The following is an 18,208-nucleotide window of genomic DNA, read 5'->3' as shown; positions in this document are numbered from 1 at the left end:
GGGTCGTGGTCCCACGTTCGTTACAGTCCTCTGTCTTACAGCTTCTCCACCAAGGACATTGGGGTATAGTGAGAACGAAACAACTTGCTCGTCAGCACTGTACTTGGTTCGGAATCGATGCCGCGATTACGAATATGTGCTCTTCTTGCATGGTGTATGCCGAACAACAATCAGCACCACCGCGGGAATTCTTTGCATGGCCAAAAGCCACTTCCCCTTGGCAACCCTTACACATCGATTTTGCTGGTCCATTCTGGAATGCTCGATGGTTGGTTGTGGTAGATTCATTCAGTAATTTTCCTTTTGTTGTCCGGATGTCTTTTACGACGTCATCTGCCAACATCCAAGCGTTATCCGCTATCTTTGGCATTGAAGGTCTTCCACAGACTATTGTTTCCGACAATGGGCCACAATTCATGTCCGCAGAATTTCAGTCATTCTGCAAGGCCAATGGTATTCAACATCTGATGTCCGCGCCGTTTTCGCCACAGTCAAACGGTGCCGCTGCGTTCAGGTCAGGTCTTGCAAGTCACAGATGTTGAAGTTGAAAGAGTCGCATTCTCGAGAGGACGCGTTATTGCTTTTTTTGTCCTCGTATCGCTCTCAGCCCCGAGATGGTCGCTCGCCGGCTGAGTTGCTCCACGGTCGTCCTCATCGAACCTTGATGTCTTTGCTACATCCGCCGCATCAGGTTCCTGTGTAGCGGCAGACACCTGCTTTTGCCCCAAGCGACGTTGTCTACTACCGCCACTATCGAGGTTCACAGCGTTGGCTCGCAGGGCGCATTCTTCGCTGCCTCGGCCGCGCTATGTATCTGTTTTTGGGGGCCTCTGGTGAGGTGCGTCGGCATCTCAATCAGCTGCGCCTCTGTCGTCGCACGGGATCTGCCGCTCCCCGTCTGCTTTCAGCGACGGTGCCGTCCGGTCAGCGCCCTGGGGACCCATCTACTGGCTCGCCTTAGCCCCAGGTACTACCGACGCTGCCTTCTATTTTGCCCCATGGCGACGCGCCATCGCCGCCGCCGCCGCCGCCGCCTGTTCTCCCGCCGGCGACGCCCGCAGTGGACGCGTAGCTGCAACCGCCGGGCGCCTCCCTGGGTCACGCGCTGCCGATCGCTTCCCGTGACCAGTTGTCCTCCGACATGGAACTCTTGCCCGCTCCGGACCATATGTCGTCTTCGCCCGTCGAGTGCCCCGGCCCGATGGAGGTCGACCCTTCGGCCCCTTCTGTCTCTCTATGGGTGCATACACCGCATGTTGGCGTGCACCCTGGAGCAGGTTTTCAGGCGTTTCCTAGCTCCCCTCGGTCCGAATGGCAGGGTGCGGGTGGCACAGCCTCGCCTGTAGTTAGGCTCCCCACCTCGTCACATACGTCAACATGGGGTCCTCCCCACGGCGGGCGGAAGCCTTATGCCACAACCGTCCGCCGATTTGCGGGGGAGGAATGTGGTGTCACCCCCAGACACCACACTTGCTAGGTGGTAGCCTTTAAATCGGCCGGGGTCCGTTAGTATACGTTGGATCCTCCTGTCGCCACTATCAGTGATTGCAGACCGAGCGCCGCCACACGGCAGGTCTAGAGAGACTTCCTAGCACTCGGCCCAGTGTTTCAACCGACATTGCTAGCGATGGTTCACTGACAAAATACGCTCTCATTTGCCGAGACGATAGTTAGCATAGCCTTCAGCTACGTCATTTGCTACGAACTAGCAAGGCGCCATTACCAGTTACTATTGATACTGTAAAACATGTACCGTCAAGAGCGACGTTCACTATTTATGGATTAAAGTTAAGTATTCCACCAGCTACATCAGTTTTTATAAAGTCTAATTTCCTTGTCCTGTTCCAGACCTCACGCCAGCCTACGTGAGCTAAAACGCGTGCCTTTCGGCTTCCTCTAGTAGTACCGGGTTGGCTCTCTTGCCAACCCACAACACTGCCGCCACCCCGTACCCCCCAGGACGGAATTCATCTGTCTGTGTCCAGTTTAAATTACGAAATAGTGTGAATGTGTTACAAATGTCTGTGAGTCGTGAAACTGAGGCGGGACTCTGGGACCAGCCAGGTATTCACCTAGTAGGATGTGGAAAACCGCCTAAACACCACATGTAGGCTGACCGGCACACCGGCCGTCGTCGTTAAATCCGCTGGGCGGATTCGATCCTGGGCCGGCGCGCCTACCCAAACAGCGGGTTAGCGCTCTCGCCTGTCTTGGTTGGTCATCTCCATTACAGTTCATATCCTTCATTTTTTTCATTTTCCCTGTCTCACATATTGATCAGCTTATTTCCATTCGTTGCAGAAACTAGGAACTAGAGCGTGACCACGAGTATCCTGATATGCCGGCGAGGTGACAGTGTCTGCCAACGATGGCAGGTCTAAACCCCGAGAGTCAAAGAACAGCACGCCCTTCCTGCGTTAAGAAACGCTAGAGAAATACTGGAGTGTACGCAATTCTTCAATGCTCTGTACACTGCCGGAGAAAAATAATACACCTAGAGAAACGCGATCGATTTTGATGCAATGACGGCATATGGCACCTGCGGGATACTGGACGTCCTAAAGGTCCAAATGGTTCAAATGGCGCTGAGCACTATGGGACGTAACGTCTGAGGTCATCAGTCCCCTAGAACTTAGAACTACTTAATCCTAACTAACCTAAGGACATCACACACATTCATGCCCCAGACAGGATTCGAACCTGCGTCCGTAGTTGGCGCGCGGTTCCAGTCTGTAGCGCCTTGAACCGCACGGCCACCCCGGCCGGCTATTGGATGTCCGCTAACAGATGGTGTAGCGGTTTAGCTACCAGAGCGCCACCTGTGTTCACATCCAAAAGACTCGGTGTGGGGTGCAGACGAGTGAAGCAAGCAGGCAACCATGTCACGGAGACGCATTCATGTCTCCTACAGCCAACTCAGCGAGTTTGAAAGGGGTGGCGAATGGTCCTATCGGAGAACAGCCACATATGTTGGACGTACTGCGTCAGTCATGCAACAATGTTGATATCAGTGGTCACGTGAACGTTGTCACACCCGTAGAAGCTGTTCTGGACATCGACACAGTACAGACGCCCGCCAGGATCGCCGTATTGTTAGGGCAACAGTGGCAGATCGTACAGATGCCACTGCAAAAGTAGGCGGCCTGTGAGCCCAAACGTGTCGACTGTTGCAAATCGTTTATTAATAATGGGAATACGGGCACGCACACCCTTATCTCGTCTTCCACTCACACCACAGCATCGAAGTGCACTGCTCGACTGTTTCAGTAAGGGGATCACTTGAAAGATGAAATGGTGCTGAGCCATACTGCGGCTCGCGTTGGTGCTGTTTATAGGTTTCCGCCCTCTGTTGCAGGCCAGTCGGTATCGTTTATTTGGCATTGTTGCGGTTTTTTGTCTTGACTGGCGCCACTCGGTTTCGCAAGCGTTGCCTGTCCGCTAGTGGCAGCAGTGGCGGTTATCGATATGTAGTAACTTTTTCCCTATCTTTGGGGCGACGTCGTTGTTTTTCCTGGTCGTGTTAGTGGCCCAGTTCGGTTGGGGACTCAGGAGGAGCCAGGTCTGCACAGTGCGATAACACGCCGGGACCGCTGGCTGCACGCATGGACTGCCGGATGGAAGGGCTGTGGTCACGAGCGTGCACGACCTCGTCGTAAACCGGATCTAGCAAGCTTTAAGATGAGTGCATTTCAATCCAAGTTGAGAAACCTCCTCCAGTGTGATACCTCGCGATTCTCCAGTGACTTGGGTTCGTGTTGCTGCTCCTAGTGTCGCCGAGACGAAGAGCAGCGAGTGGAGTGCTTGGGCAAGGCGGATCTGGTTAACTTTCCTCGACTTCTTATCACTACGGCTGCGTACTTTTCCTCGCCCTAAGGGGCTCCGGAACGCCCTATACTTGCAATGTTAAAATAACGCTTATAAATTACATCTTTCCTCACAAAGTATTTGAGGTAGGAAGTTGAACTTTTTACAGATTATTTATTGGAATATGGGCTACAACTTAACACGGGGATTTTACAAAATTTTAGTTCAGTTATTAAAGATGATTTTTTTTCAATTGTAATGAAAATTCACAACATTTTTTTGCAATTTTTTATTTATATATTCAGAAATATACAGTTTTTTGGAAAAAGGCTGTGTTAAATTATGCAGAAGGTACTGTGTAACATTTACTGAAAGTTTGAAACAAATATGTTTGGAAGATCCTTAGAAAACATGTAATTAGTATGAGAAAATAAAAGTTTTGGGAATCGAGCGACAAAGATTGGATTAACTTTTTAGTGCATTCCAGGTCCATAGCATGGATTATCTTCATCCTCTGTAAACTCCTACTCCAGCTTCCTCTTGTTCCTCCTCCTGTTTACTCTTGCTTGTACGAGTATTTCTAGATTCTTTACAGCCCTGTCTGCAGCCCGAAGGCGTTCCTTGTCTAAAGCAAGCATCGCTCGTACCATGTTAGAACCTATCTTATTTCCCATATTTCTAAATACCTTGCACCTTACAATGTTGCAATCATTGAAAGTCGCAACAGCAACTTTACTTTTACTCATTATTATACTTCAACAAAACAGAGACTCAAGAAACAGAATTAATTACGAATATTTTCGAGATAACGACAGAGTAAACAAACATGAAACAGTCGACAATCACACCAGCGATATATATTGAACCATCACAGGTTAGCCACAACACATACTTTATCTCACATCACTAAAATGTACCTGATGAACACGGACGTTAATAATAACACCATTTGACAGCAGTTTAACAGCGCCACAGTGGGTCACGCCCATGTAGAACACATTTCAAAAAAAATTGAAAAATAGTTGCAGTCTTCGGAATTGAATAAATTATATATTTATTAAAAGGTAATAGTCTGCAGATTCAGAAAACGCAAAAAAGTAAAAATTGAACTTTTCATGATTTTGAGCCTTTCCGGAGCCCCTTAAAGTTGCTGTCCGGTAAGGCGTATAGTTTTGACAGCTTTCTTGATTGTAGCCGGTTGGTGATTCTTCTACTCTGGTGGTAGTGATTCCTTCCTCGTTCCAGGCGCTTTAAGCACAGTATTCTGGGGACGTAATGCAGACCGCCGGTTCTGGCTTTGGCGTATTTTTGCATCGTCGCACTTGGTTTATCGGACGCCAGGTAGCTTCACCAAAATTATCATTAGTCATTCGTTAGACTGCCACTAGTCTGAGTTACCATCTTATGAAGTGAATGCAACTCTTTGCTGCCTATCTCATCGCTTGCGAAAGTGTTTGTTGCCACACCTTCTCAGAGGTCGATTCCTGAAGCACCGTCTGTGGCCCCTTGGTTCTTGTTAGACATGTGTGTTCTAAAAGGAGGTTCTGATGGCCAGTAGTTCAGTTAATCGTCCTTCAGTCCACGCCTTCAGCGAGTATAATCTGCCTCAGTACCCTTTAAGGAACATATGTACTGGTCTTTGTGTTTTAGTATTCTATTATTTATTACAATACCTTGTTATGCCTACATTAAAGGTTATATATGTCTAGTTATTAGTTCTGGTCGCCTTCTGGTATAAATCTAGCAGTGTAGTGTTCAGTGTATGTTAAGATTTGTTACAAAATTTACTGTGGTGTCACCGCCAGACACCACACTTGCTAGGTGGTAGCTTTAAATCGGCCGCGGTCCATTAGTACATGTCGGACCCGCGTGTCGCCACTGTCAGTAATTGCAGACCGAGCGCCACCACACGGCAGGTCTAGAGAGACGTACTAGCACTCGCCCCAGTTGTACGGACGACTTTGCTAGCGACTACACTGACGAAGCCTTTCTCTCATTTGCCGAGAGATAGTTAGAATAGCCTTCAGCTAAGTCCATGGCTACGACATAGCAAGGCGCCATTAACCATTTCTAGAGAGAGTCTCACTTGTATCATCAAGAATGCTGTATACAAATTATGGATTAATGTTAAGTATTCCAGCAGCTACGTACTTTTCTTTATAGCATTCATTACGTATCCTGTTTCAGACGTAACGCAAGCCGGCGAGAGTTGACGCGTGCATTTCGGCCTCCTCTCTAAATTAGTGCGTTGTGTTGGCTAATCTGCCGACACAACATTTACCATGTTATTTCACCCGTTTGGTGATCAGTTGCGTGTTTTTTTAATTTATCTTCGCTATTGTGTTTGCTGTTTTACAGCAGTTTTCTAAATTTTTTATATTATTACCGTTCGAGGCGTTAAGGTCTTCAGCCAAGATTGTGGTCATTTGCCTTAAAATTCTAATTTGGTATTTGTATTTTAGCAGTAAGCTGTAAAACCCTGTTTACTGCCATTCCTGGCGTCCGAGGCCTTCTGCTGTGTTTGTGGCGATTTACCTGTAATATTTCAGTACCTGTAAGATGTAAATTGCAGCGAGTTTTAAACGATTCTTAATTCCTTGCCATTCCTGGCATATAAGGCCTTCTGCCCAGATCACAGTGGCTTGTTTTTAAAAAATTATCTGCGGTATCTGTATTTAATGGTGATTTGCTAAATTGTAGCTCACGGAAAACATTATTATTTACACAATTGGTTATTCCTTCCTTAACAACGTGTTTATTTATTGTTGAGTCTGGAATTACTGGTTTAAAATAAACTGTAACTGTAAAAGGCAACCAATAGTAACTGATTACGGCCTCGTCGACAATCGTAACCGAATCCTGCCTTCCCTTGACTACCAGGTCTCAGGTGCACCGTGGCCTTCAGCGATGAAAGCAGATTCTGCCTGTACGCAAGTGGTCGTTCCCGCGTACGCAGTAGAAATGGTGAGCGCTATCTCGTAGAGCGCATTCGCCCAGGACACACTGCCCCCACCCCAGTCCTTATGATCTAAAACTCCCGTTCATCCTGTTTCTGGAGGACACGCTAAGCAGGGTTCGGTATGTGCAAAATGTTTAGACCCTTTATTTTGTCGTTCTTGCAAGAGAAAGGTGATGTGTTGTTCCAACAGGATAAAGCTCGCCCACATACTGTCCACGAAACTCGACGTGCTGCGCAAGATGTACAGCAACTTCACTGGCGAGCACAATCTCTGGGCTTGTGTCCAATGGAGAATGAGAGGAATAAGGCGGGACGAGGAATGACTGGTGTGTCAACCAACTCCTACAGAATATCGCGAACAAGCCGAGCAGGCGTGGCCTAACACGTCCCAGGACACTATTCGTCATCCTTACTATCGACTGGGTGCCAGAGGCTACACCACCTACAGCCATCTATTCCAGCATGGGTCGTGGTTAGCACATTGGACTCGCATTCGGGAAGACGACGGTTCAATCCCGCGTCCGGCCATCCTGATTTAGGTTTTCCGTGATTTCCCTAAATCGCTCCAGGCAAATGCCGGGATGGTTCCTTTGAAAGGGCACAGCCGAATTCCTTCCCCGTCCTTCCCTAAACCGATGAGACCGATGACCTCGTAGTTTGGTCTCTTCCCCCAAAACAACCAACCAGCATGGGTCGATACGTGGTAGCTCCGAATCGTTTGTGCTATTGATCTATAAATGTAATCATTTCATGTACTATATAAGCACTGTTGCTACATTAAGTCGTTAGTGAATTGGAAACCTTTGAAAGGATGTGATAATTTATTCCTGGCAGTGTATTTTGAACAAAATGTATGCATTTAGGCGTCAGTCCAAGGTTTTGTTGTGTTTTATTGATTAAATAGAAAATTTACTCAGAGATATGGTGCTGTACTTGCATTGATCTATTAAGAATGAATTCTGTATCTGTTACATAACATATCCTTCGGTTCTTCTTTTACGCAGAATTCATTGAAGTGATATTGTGGTGGTGTGATTGCTGTAGTGACGACAAATAACCAGTGAAGCATATAATATCAATTTGTCAAGGCGTACGTAACAAATAATTCTAATCGATTCAGCTGTGAGCTCTTGGCGAAATATTGTGTGTTGTATTAAAAAACGAAACACTCTTTTTAGCTATGTTGCACAAACTTTATTATTGTATTTCCCAAAATTTTTTCTGAGTTTCTAAAGGAATGCCTCAAATCAATTCTAGGGCTCCACAGCTGAATTGTTTACGCAAACTCAACATAGCACAATGTTGCCAGGACGATCAACATCATCCTGAGCAAAAACCTAAACTTCACAGGAAAACGTAACATTAAAAAAAATGAAGTCCAGTTAACGAAGCTTGTTCTCAAGGATTCCTGTGAAACACTGTACAAATGCTGTATCAGTCTTTGTATTTACACGACACACATCCAGAACAACAACTGAGAATAATTAGTACAGAAGAATGCTGTTTCGATAAAAATTATTCGGCTTTCAACGGAACTATTAGGGCCAAGCAGATAGTCTGGTAATGAGCTCAGCCTTGCCCCCCTTGCTAGCATAAGTGTTCACGGTCAAGTGGGAGACTGATTTCTGTAAGAGTGAAGCATTGGCAAAACATTTTCTGTATTGTTACAGATATGCCGATAATATTTCCTGCATATGGGATGGTTACAATAGACAACTCCACAAGTTCAGATAAAATGCGCATCAATGGCGTACTTGCATAAAGGTCAGTATGTACGGAGTTAGAGGGTTCCAGCATTAATTTCCTAAACTTCACCTTACAGACAGAAAATATCAACCATAAATTTAAAGTTTACCGAATGGATACCTTTACTCACACATTCATCCCAGCTTCCTCTAAAGATCCTGCAGCCTACAAATAAGCAGTGTTTCACCATGTGTTCCACTTTCGCCGGCCGCGGTGGTCTAGCGGTTCTGGCGCTGCAGTCCGGAACCGCGGGACTGCTACGGTCGCAGGTTCGAATCCTGCCTCGGGCATGGGTGTGTGTGATGTCCTTAGGTTAGTTAGGTTTAAGTAGTTCTAAGTTCTAGGGGACTTATGACCTAAGATGTTGAGTCCCATAGTGCTCAGAGCCATTTGAACCATTTTTTTTGTGTTCCACTTTCACCTTTCTATCCTACGTCTGGAGAAGACTAAAGTGGAACGCAATACGAGAAAACAATGGCCACAAATAATCAACTTATTTCCACCACTATTGACAAAATTCTCAATAAAAAACTGAAGGAAGCCTGCCATCGGTAATTACCACAGGTTTTCTGTCCCCTATTTCCTAGAGCCACAATGAACACTCTTGCCACCTCTGTCATTTACACCACCCCTTCCTCTGCTCCCAGTATCACTACCTGGAGCGCTTACTATGGTCCACCATGTGTCCATACTTTCCCACAGTTTCGTCCCCATCACCAATCACTTCCTTCGCCACACTACCCTCTTCCGCATCTCCTACCATTTCCTTTGCCTACCCCCCTCTACCGCTTTATCCCATACCGATCACTTCCCCTGTAATGCCTGCAAAAATAACATCTCGTCATGCTACAACGGCAACCCCAGAAGCCACAGTACAGACAAGCAGCTGTACCAACTCCAACTAAATAGAAGTACTTGCACAGCGACATAGCCCACCTCCTCTAATTCCTCAACCCCCATCCCATAACACAGCTAATAAAAATCACAGAGCGCCCTAACACGACACCAATACCAGCACTAAAAAAAAAAGGACACACAACTACTGATGCTATCAACGTAAGGACATTGCTCCCTCCCCTGCTCAGTCTCCTCTGAATTTTCATTCCACCTTCTCCCATCCTGAACCCATAAAGTACATCCCTCATATTCCCATCACCCAAATCTTCCCCAAAAAGAATTTCATCCTAATCCAATCCATGAACCCCAACTTCTACCCCAACTACTGCACGAAATCCTGCACGTTACCTTCAGTCCTCATGTCACTCTTCCTTCAACACCACCTCCACATCCAAACGACTCCAGTGTCCTCTGTGTCCACCTACATTCACTGCACAGATAACTAAGATTGGCCCTAAGATCACAGCTGAGGTAGTGGTCTCCGAACTGAATTTCAATCCTGCCTTAGGAACTCGCACAACCCAAAGTATGTGCAATGACTCAGGTCTCTTCTTCCTCATGTGAGTCTTCACAACATATGCCCCTCCATCGATCAACTGAGATGGAGTCCTTACTTAAAACTGCCTCATAAAGCTGTACCCTCAAAATCCCTCCGCCAGTCCTGAGTGTAGAAACACTTTCACTTGTCCTCAATGTAAAGATTCCCATTTCACAAACAATGTCAACCTCACCTCCCCTCCCACCTGCAACACATGCAATGATATCCACCCTACCCACCTATCAAACCAGAATTGTCCATCCAACCTACTATTATCCTATCCATCCAATACGTCATTCTGCACAACTCCCACTGCTGAAGACATCATCTAATTTCCTACCGTTCTTCTCCAAAATATCCACCCATTCAAGCGACCTCATATCCTGACAAATTTCCCTTGCTACCTGCTCCATCTTAATACCCAAACCACGTACTCCCAAAACAAGATCCAGTTCTGCTTAACTGTTCTTGACACGCTCGTTAAAATCACGCCACCTACAACACCTACACAAAACCTTTCCCCAGGCTCACGTCATGGGTTGACAGCGATACAGAATCCTATGCCACAACATTCACTCCCTACCCTTCAACGAGCCCCTTTTAATGCATATCCAGTCAGAGCACAATGTCGGTATCTTCATCGCTAATGGAATGTTCCTACAACCCTATCACACCATCTGAACCTCACCATATACCCTCCACTGCACAAATAATCTCCTTCAACTAGCCACAGGTGGAGTTGCAATCAGCCACTGCGGAAACATTCCCAGCTGGCATAACCCTTACTCAATAATCCCAATTAACACATTGTCCTTAGCCTCTTCTTCAAAACCCTAACTGTCACCTGTGCTACTAGCTGAAATGGACTAATCATCCCATCCATTACATCTCCTCACCCACATCGACCATACCTTCTCAAATGGTTCAAATGGCTCTGAGCACTATGGGACTTAACTGCTGAGGTCATCAGTCCCCTAGAACTTAGAACTACTTAAACCTAACTAACCTAAGGACATCACACACATCCATGCCCGAGGCAGTATTCGAACCTGCGACCGTAAAGGTCGCGCGGTTCCAGACTGTAGCGCCTAGAACCGCTCGGCCACTCCGGCCGGCCATACCTTCTCCACTTATATTATTATGACTGACTTCTACATAGTAGATCCCCTTCAGAACTCCATGGGTGGCATCAGTTTACATACTACCTCCAAGGTGACACTGTCTCCACCCTCCAGCACACCCATCCTGAACGCAGTACCACCCCAGATGTCAGCCTATCCTTTCCCAACCTCCTTGCATGCGTCACTGCAGAAGTCCTTCATCCAATTGGAAGTGACGACCTACATGTACTTCTCACTATCTCTCACACACTACCTCATCCCCATGCTCCCCATTCCAATCTCCATCCAAAAGTTGTCCACAGCTACTCCCACACCAATGGAATATGTACCAGTAACCCATTGATACCTGGATTAGAGGACACACTTTAAACTTCCAGCAAACTGATGATATACCACATGCCATGTCCTTCCTGCAGAGGATCTTGATGGATGCTGCATCTGCCCATTTGCCTACCAAAACCAATATCCTCACCATCACACCGTCCCCCACAAGCCCTACTCCTTCTCCAAGAATGTCTTTGCTTGTAACATACCTTCCTCTGCTCTCATGTGTGGGATACTCACACACCACTGGCAAATATAGCGACCATCTTAAATTTACTCACAACTAAAAAAAGCAGTGGCTGGCGCCAGACATATACCAGACTCAATGCTACAATACCAGACTCAATGCTACACTGCACATTAACTCTCCCAAGTATTCGACAACAACCATCCCTTACCTGACAACAAGACAAAAGCTGTTCTACTTGCATCCTATCTCTCTGACATCTTGTCAGGCCCTCACGACACTCATTCTGATTATTAATACATTCATATCATCTACGATTGTACAAATACGAGTGTCCCATCCCTGTTTCCCAACTTATCACACGCCTTAAGAATGCCCCCTCTCCTTCCTGCTCACTCTTGCAAACCTTTAAACCACCATCTCCACAGATTACTCTCTCAAGGTATGGAAAACCCGCAAAATCCTGTTTCTCATCAAACTGCGCAAACCCCCTGCGCGTATTTCCTCCTACTGACCCACCTTAGTGTTTAGCAAGATCTTCGAATCCATCCTCTCCCAATGCATCACTCAACATTTGAACCAACACCTACTCATTATTCAGTGTGGCTCCTCCGATGACCAGCCCCCACACATTACCCATCTTCTACCGCAGGAGCTTTACACCCATAAATCTTATATCTACATCCCCATTGACCTAGAGAAAACCTATGACTCTCTATAGCATTCCAGTCTCCTCTGCAAACTCCAGACCTAAATTAATTATGTCAGACTTATTTCATCCCTCGCCTATACTCGCCATCCTTTTTCACAATTAACACCATCTCCCGTATCTTCCATGCCATTCCTGGCATTCCCAAAGATTCTGTCTTCTCTCGTCTTCTTTACCTCCCTACAGTTCTCAGACGTGCAAACTCCCTCCACCAGTTCACCTCCTTAAGAATACTGAAGACACCACTTTCCTCGAATATGATTCTACACTCCAGAAATGCCAACTATTCCTCAAAAATCCACCTGCATCAGTTTACTTCCTGATGTAACCAATGGCTCTTCAAGATCGGTCCTTCTTAAACAAGCAATTGTAGTACGCACCACCTCTACCTTCCATTTCCATGACTTATATATCACCATTTCCGACCTTCCTACCTGGTTATCTAACACACTAAACTATCTTGGACTAATTGAAACGACACAATTTTTGTGCTGTTCCATAACAATAACATAAAGTCGCGACAACGCGAACGCAGTAACTCAGGCAGCTGCTCCGCCACCTTTCATATGATGCGGCCCTGCCATAGTCGCCGCGCAACCCCATGTCGACGGATGACAGTAGTCAAAAACATAGTAAATACGTTGTATGGATTTAGTTATTATTAGGTTAGTATTCAAGTACTATTGGCAACGGCCTTGCCGCAGTGGATCCACCGGTTCCCGTGAGATCACCGAAGCGCTGTCGGGCGTGGCCGGCGCTTGGATGGGTGACCATCCACGCCACCATGAGCTGTTGCCATTTTTCGGGGTGCACTCAGCCTCGTGATGCCAACTGAGGAGCTACTCGACCGATTAGTAGCGACTCTGGTCAAAGAAAACCATCATAACGACCAGGAGAGCGGTGTGCTGACCACACGCCCCTCCAATCCGCATCGTCAACTGAGGATGACACGGCGGTCGGATGGTCCCGATGGGCCACTTGTGGCCTGAAGACGGAGTGCATTTAAGTACTATTAGTGTGTATACATCCCATGTACTTCCCGTCCTATCCGTGCGCGTAGTCAACGTTAGTTGGGAGGCAGATGGCTTTCCATAGCAGAGAAGCTCTACCGAGTAATAGCAACTTAGTTCCTTCCACTCTGGGATGAGAACGGAGGACACACAGGTAGTGACCAGAGATTTTCGGTTGACTGAAAAAAGCTTGGAAGTGGAGAGGTTGGTCACGGCAGTTTTTTGGAGTGGTCATCCCCTCCACCAAAGCCCAGAATAAACGTTAGGTGCCCGCCAATTCGGCAGACGGTGGGCACAGTGTAAGAAGACAGGTAAGGCAGCAACCGCACTTTCAGTACATCTGTCTCCAAATTCAGGACAAAGGAATTTGAATAGTCCGTTTCTTGCACATCGTTGCATAGGGAAAGATTTCATGTCTCCTTTCTGTGAACGATTTGCCTTTAAATGTGTAGGACAGGACTCTGTTCCTTGTTCCTCGCCACGTGGTAGCCAGTGCTGAAGTTTAAGCCTCTTACATTCCACTACTACATTAACTGCAAGCTCTTATAGTGTGTGGAATGAATAGATTAACGAAGGATAAGATCTCCGGTCTGGCTAGTGAATTTCGTAACGGTTTGTTCTTTGTGACCCATGACCGTCATACGGACCACGTGCACAGTTCCGCTCTTAACGCGACTGCTGCCCACTGCCGATAAAATCAGATGCCGAACGGAATCGAGTCAATAATCCTTGCCGCTTCCCTTCCTACACATGCGTTAGGTCGATTTTGCAAACTGAGTACCGGGTGATGTTTGACCAGGACCACGTGGTCATCGGCACAATAGGAGAGCACAGTAAGCTTGTTACGCACAGACGGAAGAAGTTTAGAACGTAAAACGTAAAACGTTTTCTTGTACGCAAAAAGTAATCTCGTGTCCGTTAAAGATCTGCATGCAGAGTGGTGAACCTCTGCTATCTCCTCAGCATTCTCTATCGTTTTACCTTCCTATCTTACTGTATTTGATTTCTCACTTCGTGCAGCTGAATGCATGCACAAGAGAGTAACGAATTACGGGTTATGGCAAGTTGACGAAACGCAATACCAACCACACCCTCACATGTTCACGCAGTGTGCGCTCATAGTGATAAGTCTCTACCTTAATTGTATTGTGTGTCAATGGAAGTATTGTCTAAATCGTAGTGACACTTTCGTCTAAATCGTAGTGCTGTTAATATTTCCTAACCGTGGTGTATGTCGATGACGATGTTAAGTTATTCAGTTAATCCAGTTAATAAATAATTAAATGATGAATAGAAGAATCTTTAACATGTAGCAAATATCCCCTGTAAATCAGTAGAATAAGTCGGATGCCATCAGCCGAAGCCGACTAGGAAAAGATACAATGATCACTGGGTCATATATTAGCATGTGAAACACCAGTCCCTTTAATAACCAGTAAATACGAAAGAGTGAAGACACGTTCTGCTCCTCTGTTTGGACCTTCCTCATTCTCTCCCCAGATATCCGTTGTGCGCTTATAACATCAGGCAATATTAACTCGAGTAACTATTGGCGTAAACTGCCGATTTTCTCTCCCCCCCCCCCCCCCATCCCCACCGGTTGTGGACCGGAAGTAAGACAATTCCACGCATGTTTGAGGGCTGTTCCAACAGAAAAAGGGACCTTAATATTTTTACTGTATGTTACGTGATGCTAATAGTCAACTGTACTGAAATCTACTTTATCCATTTTATAGATTTTAAGAAATATTTCTTAAATTTATTAACAAAAAATATAAAGTTTTTTCTGCAGAAAATATTTTTTTCTGAGCTCCCTAATTGGGAAATATTAATGAATGTAGTACCAGAGGTGGTTTTTTATATTATGCAGAGTCTCTGATAATTTCGTTCATTTATCTATGATAGTTTCTGATATAATGGGACATATGTATTGAAAATTTTAGTTCGTAGGAAATTGACTTCAAAGAAAAAACTTTTGATATTTGTTACTTACAGTTAATTGAAACTGTCCTGCTGCATTTAATGGCCCTTTTTTGGCCTCTACAAGGTCATCCAGCTTCTTTCTCATCTTCTTGGATATTTGGCTTGCTTTCTTGGCCATATTAGATGCAGATGCATCGGTTATCCTTATTTTATCGTAATGTTGCAGCCCAGTGATCATATTTTCACCAGGATTAAGGCACTTTCAAATATTAACACATGAATGTAGTAACAGAATCATGAACTCCTAGTTTCATTGTGTGCATGCCTTCAAACACAGTTTTAGGAAGGCGGTTCCAAATTACGCTGTTGAAACATTCGTTTGAGTTCTGTGTCTGCCCATGCAGACATTTCCTTAGGTCAGGACGTGCCATTTTCTCACAATAGGTTTAATTGCTGTAATAACAGCAGTAGGAAGAGAATCATGGTGAGAATAAGATTCTCCAGTTGCCTGAGATCTATTTTATTTGCACCACGAATTTTCTCCTGATCGACACAATCCATGACATGGCTTATCGTCAGTAGAGGACGTTAGGTATAGGCTTAACTTGCTGTAGCTTCTATCTGTGAAAGAGGTTAGTACATTTGTAAACAAGCACTGAAAAGTAAGTATAACAACTACTCGCAATCACACTTGAACAAAACTAACCGCGTGTTTGAAATCGTGTTGCTTACAAACAGCAGAAACAAAAGAACACCGAGCGTTGCATTCCAAGGATAGCCAACACACTCGGGAGTAAAAAAAAAATCCCTAACGTGTAAAGTAGGGGATATAAAGATCTAAAACATATGCAGGAAAGTGGGTGACAGAAAAGTCGGCGTGGCACATAATCACACGTGGTAGGAAAATGCTCTTTAAATGCTCGAAAAAGCAAAATCCTTTTAAGAGTACTTAAATAAAACCTTAATCTATCGAAATATGATGAAAACCGAAAATAGATTTTTTTTTCGACCCGAACCACGGTTTCATTTGGGCTCTCCCTCGCCCAGAAGTATTAATTCTCTCCTGTTTCCCACCTCCTTCACAACTGACAACTGATCGCCAACTAACGTGGAAACATCACCTATTAACCACCCAATAGAAAGATCGCAATAAACTGAAACTACTAAAATTATGTGGGGAGTTCAATAAGTATTAGAATACATTTTTCTTCCTAACTTCGGTTGAAAAACATTTCCGCTTCAGCCCGTATAGTTTCGTGAAGTTCCTACAGGGGGCGGTACCTATATGTAGCCTTCAAAATGTTAGTAATGGAGGAGCGATTCAAGCAGGGAGTTCCTTTTAGCGGAAAACCAGAGCATCGCACATACTCATAGGCCCTTGCAGAGTGTCTACGGAGACCTGTCAGTGAACAAATTCACGGTCGGTCGTTGAGCAAGGCTTCTGTCACGACTGAAACAAAGTTGCTCAGACCTGTCCAGTTTGTCGCGTACCGGCCGGCCGCACACGGCTGTGACTCCTCCACTGCTGAAACGTACGGACACTCTCCTTCGAGGTGATTGACTGATCACAATCAAACAACTCGCTGCGCAACTGGACGTCTCTATTTGTAGTACTGACACACTGCTTGCTGCCTAACAGAAGACCGTCGAGAGCGACGAAGGATCATTTGTGCGCAACTTATCTGCCGTTATGAAGGTGATAGTGACAACGATGGGGATGTTATTGATGCACAAAGACGGTGGCTGTGACGCCGAACAGTAAAGAGGTTCCACGCGGACATACAGGCGCTCGCACTGAACGGAGCTTATGTTGAAAAACAGGTGTTTGTAGGCAGAAGATTTGGGAATAATGTGGTGTATGGGGATCCTGATTAAAAAAAAAATTGCTTTCAGAAAAAAGGCGTTGCCATACTTATTGAAAGCCCCTCTTACAATCTGACTGAACTTGCGTATTGCAGTTCTCCACTGTCCTACAAAACCTTGATTCGACACATCCTTTGCTATACAAATGTGGCATGGACATCCACTCCTATGTTGTCTTAAGGGGTTCCGGAAAGGCTCAAAATCATGAAAAGTTCAATTTTTACTTTTTTGCGTTTTCTGAATCTGCAGACTATTACCTTTTAATAGATATATAATTTATTCAATTCCGAAGACTACAACTATTTTTAATTTTTTTTTTTTTTTTTTTTGAAATGTGTTCTACATGGGCGTGACCCACTGTGGCGCTGTTAAACTGCTGTCAAATGGTGTTATTATTAACGTCCGTGTTCATCAGGTACATTTTAGTGATGTGAGATAAAGTATGTGTTGTGGCTAACCTGTGATGGTTCAATATATATCGCTGGTGTGATTGTCGATTGTTTCATGTTTATTTACTCTGTCGTTATCTCGAAAATATTCGTAATTAATTCTGTTTCTTGAGTCTTGAGTCTTGGAATAGAAACACTTCACTTTGGTGTGTATGATGCTGTTGCGACTTTCAATGATGGCAACATTGTAAGGTGCAAGGTATTTAGAAATATGGGAAATAAGATAGGTTCTAACATGGTACGAGCGATGCTCGCTTTAGACAAGGAACGCCTTCGGGCTGCAGACAGGGCTGTAAAGAGTCTAGAAATACAAGCAAGAGTAAACAGGAGGAGGAACAAGAGGAAGCTGGCGGAGGAGTTTACAGAGGATGAAGATAATCCATCCTATGGACATGGAATGCACTAAAAAGTTAATCCAATCTTTGTCGCTCGATTCCCAAAACTTTTATTTTCTCATACTAATTACATGTTTCCTAAGGATCTTCCAAACATATTTGTTTCAAACTTTCAGTAAATGTTACACAGTACCTTCTGCATAATTTAACACAGCCTTTTTCCAAAAAACTGTATATTTTTGAATATATAAATAAAAAATTGCAAAAAAATGTTGTGAATTTTCATTACAATTGAAAAAAATCATCTTTAATAACTGAACTAAAATTTTGTAAAATCCCTGTG

The sequence above is a fragment of the Schistocerca cancellata genome, chromosome 3, assembly GCF_023864275.1.
Source record: "Schistocerca cancellata isolate TAMUIC-IGC-003103 chromosome 3, iqSchCanc2.1, whole genome shotgun sequence".
Classification (NCBI taxonomy): domain Eukaryota; kingdom Metazoa; phylum Arthropoda; class Insecta; order Orthoptera; family Acrididae; genus Schistocerca; species Schistocerca cancellata.
Note: the sequence above shows the minus strand (reverse complement) of the source record.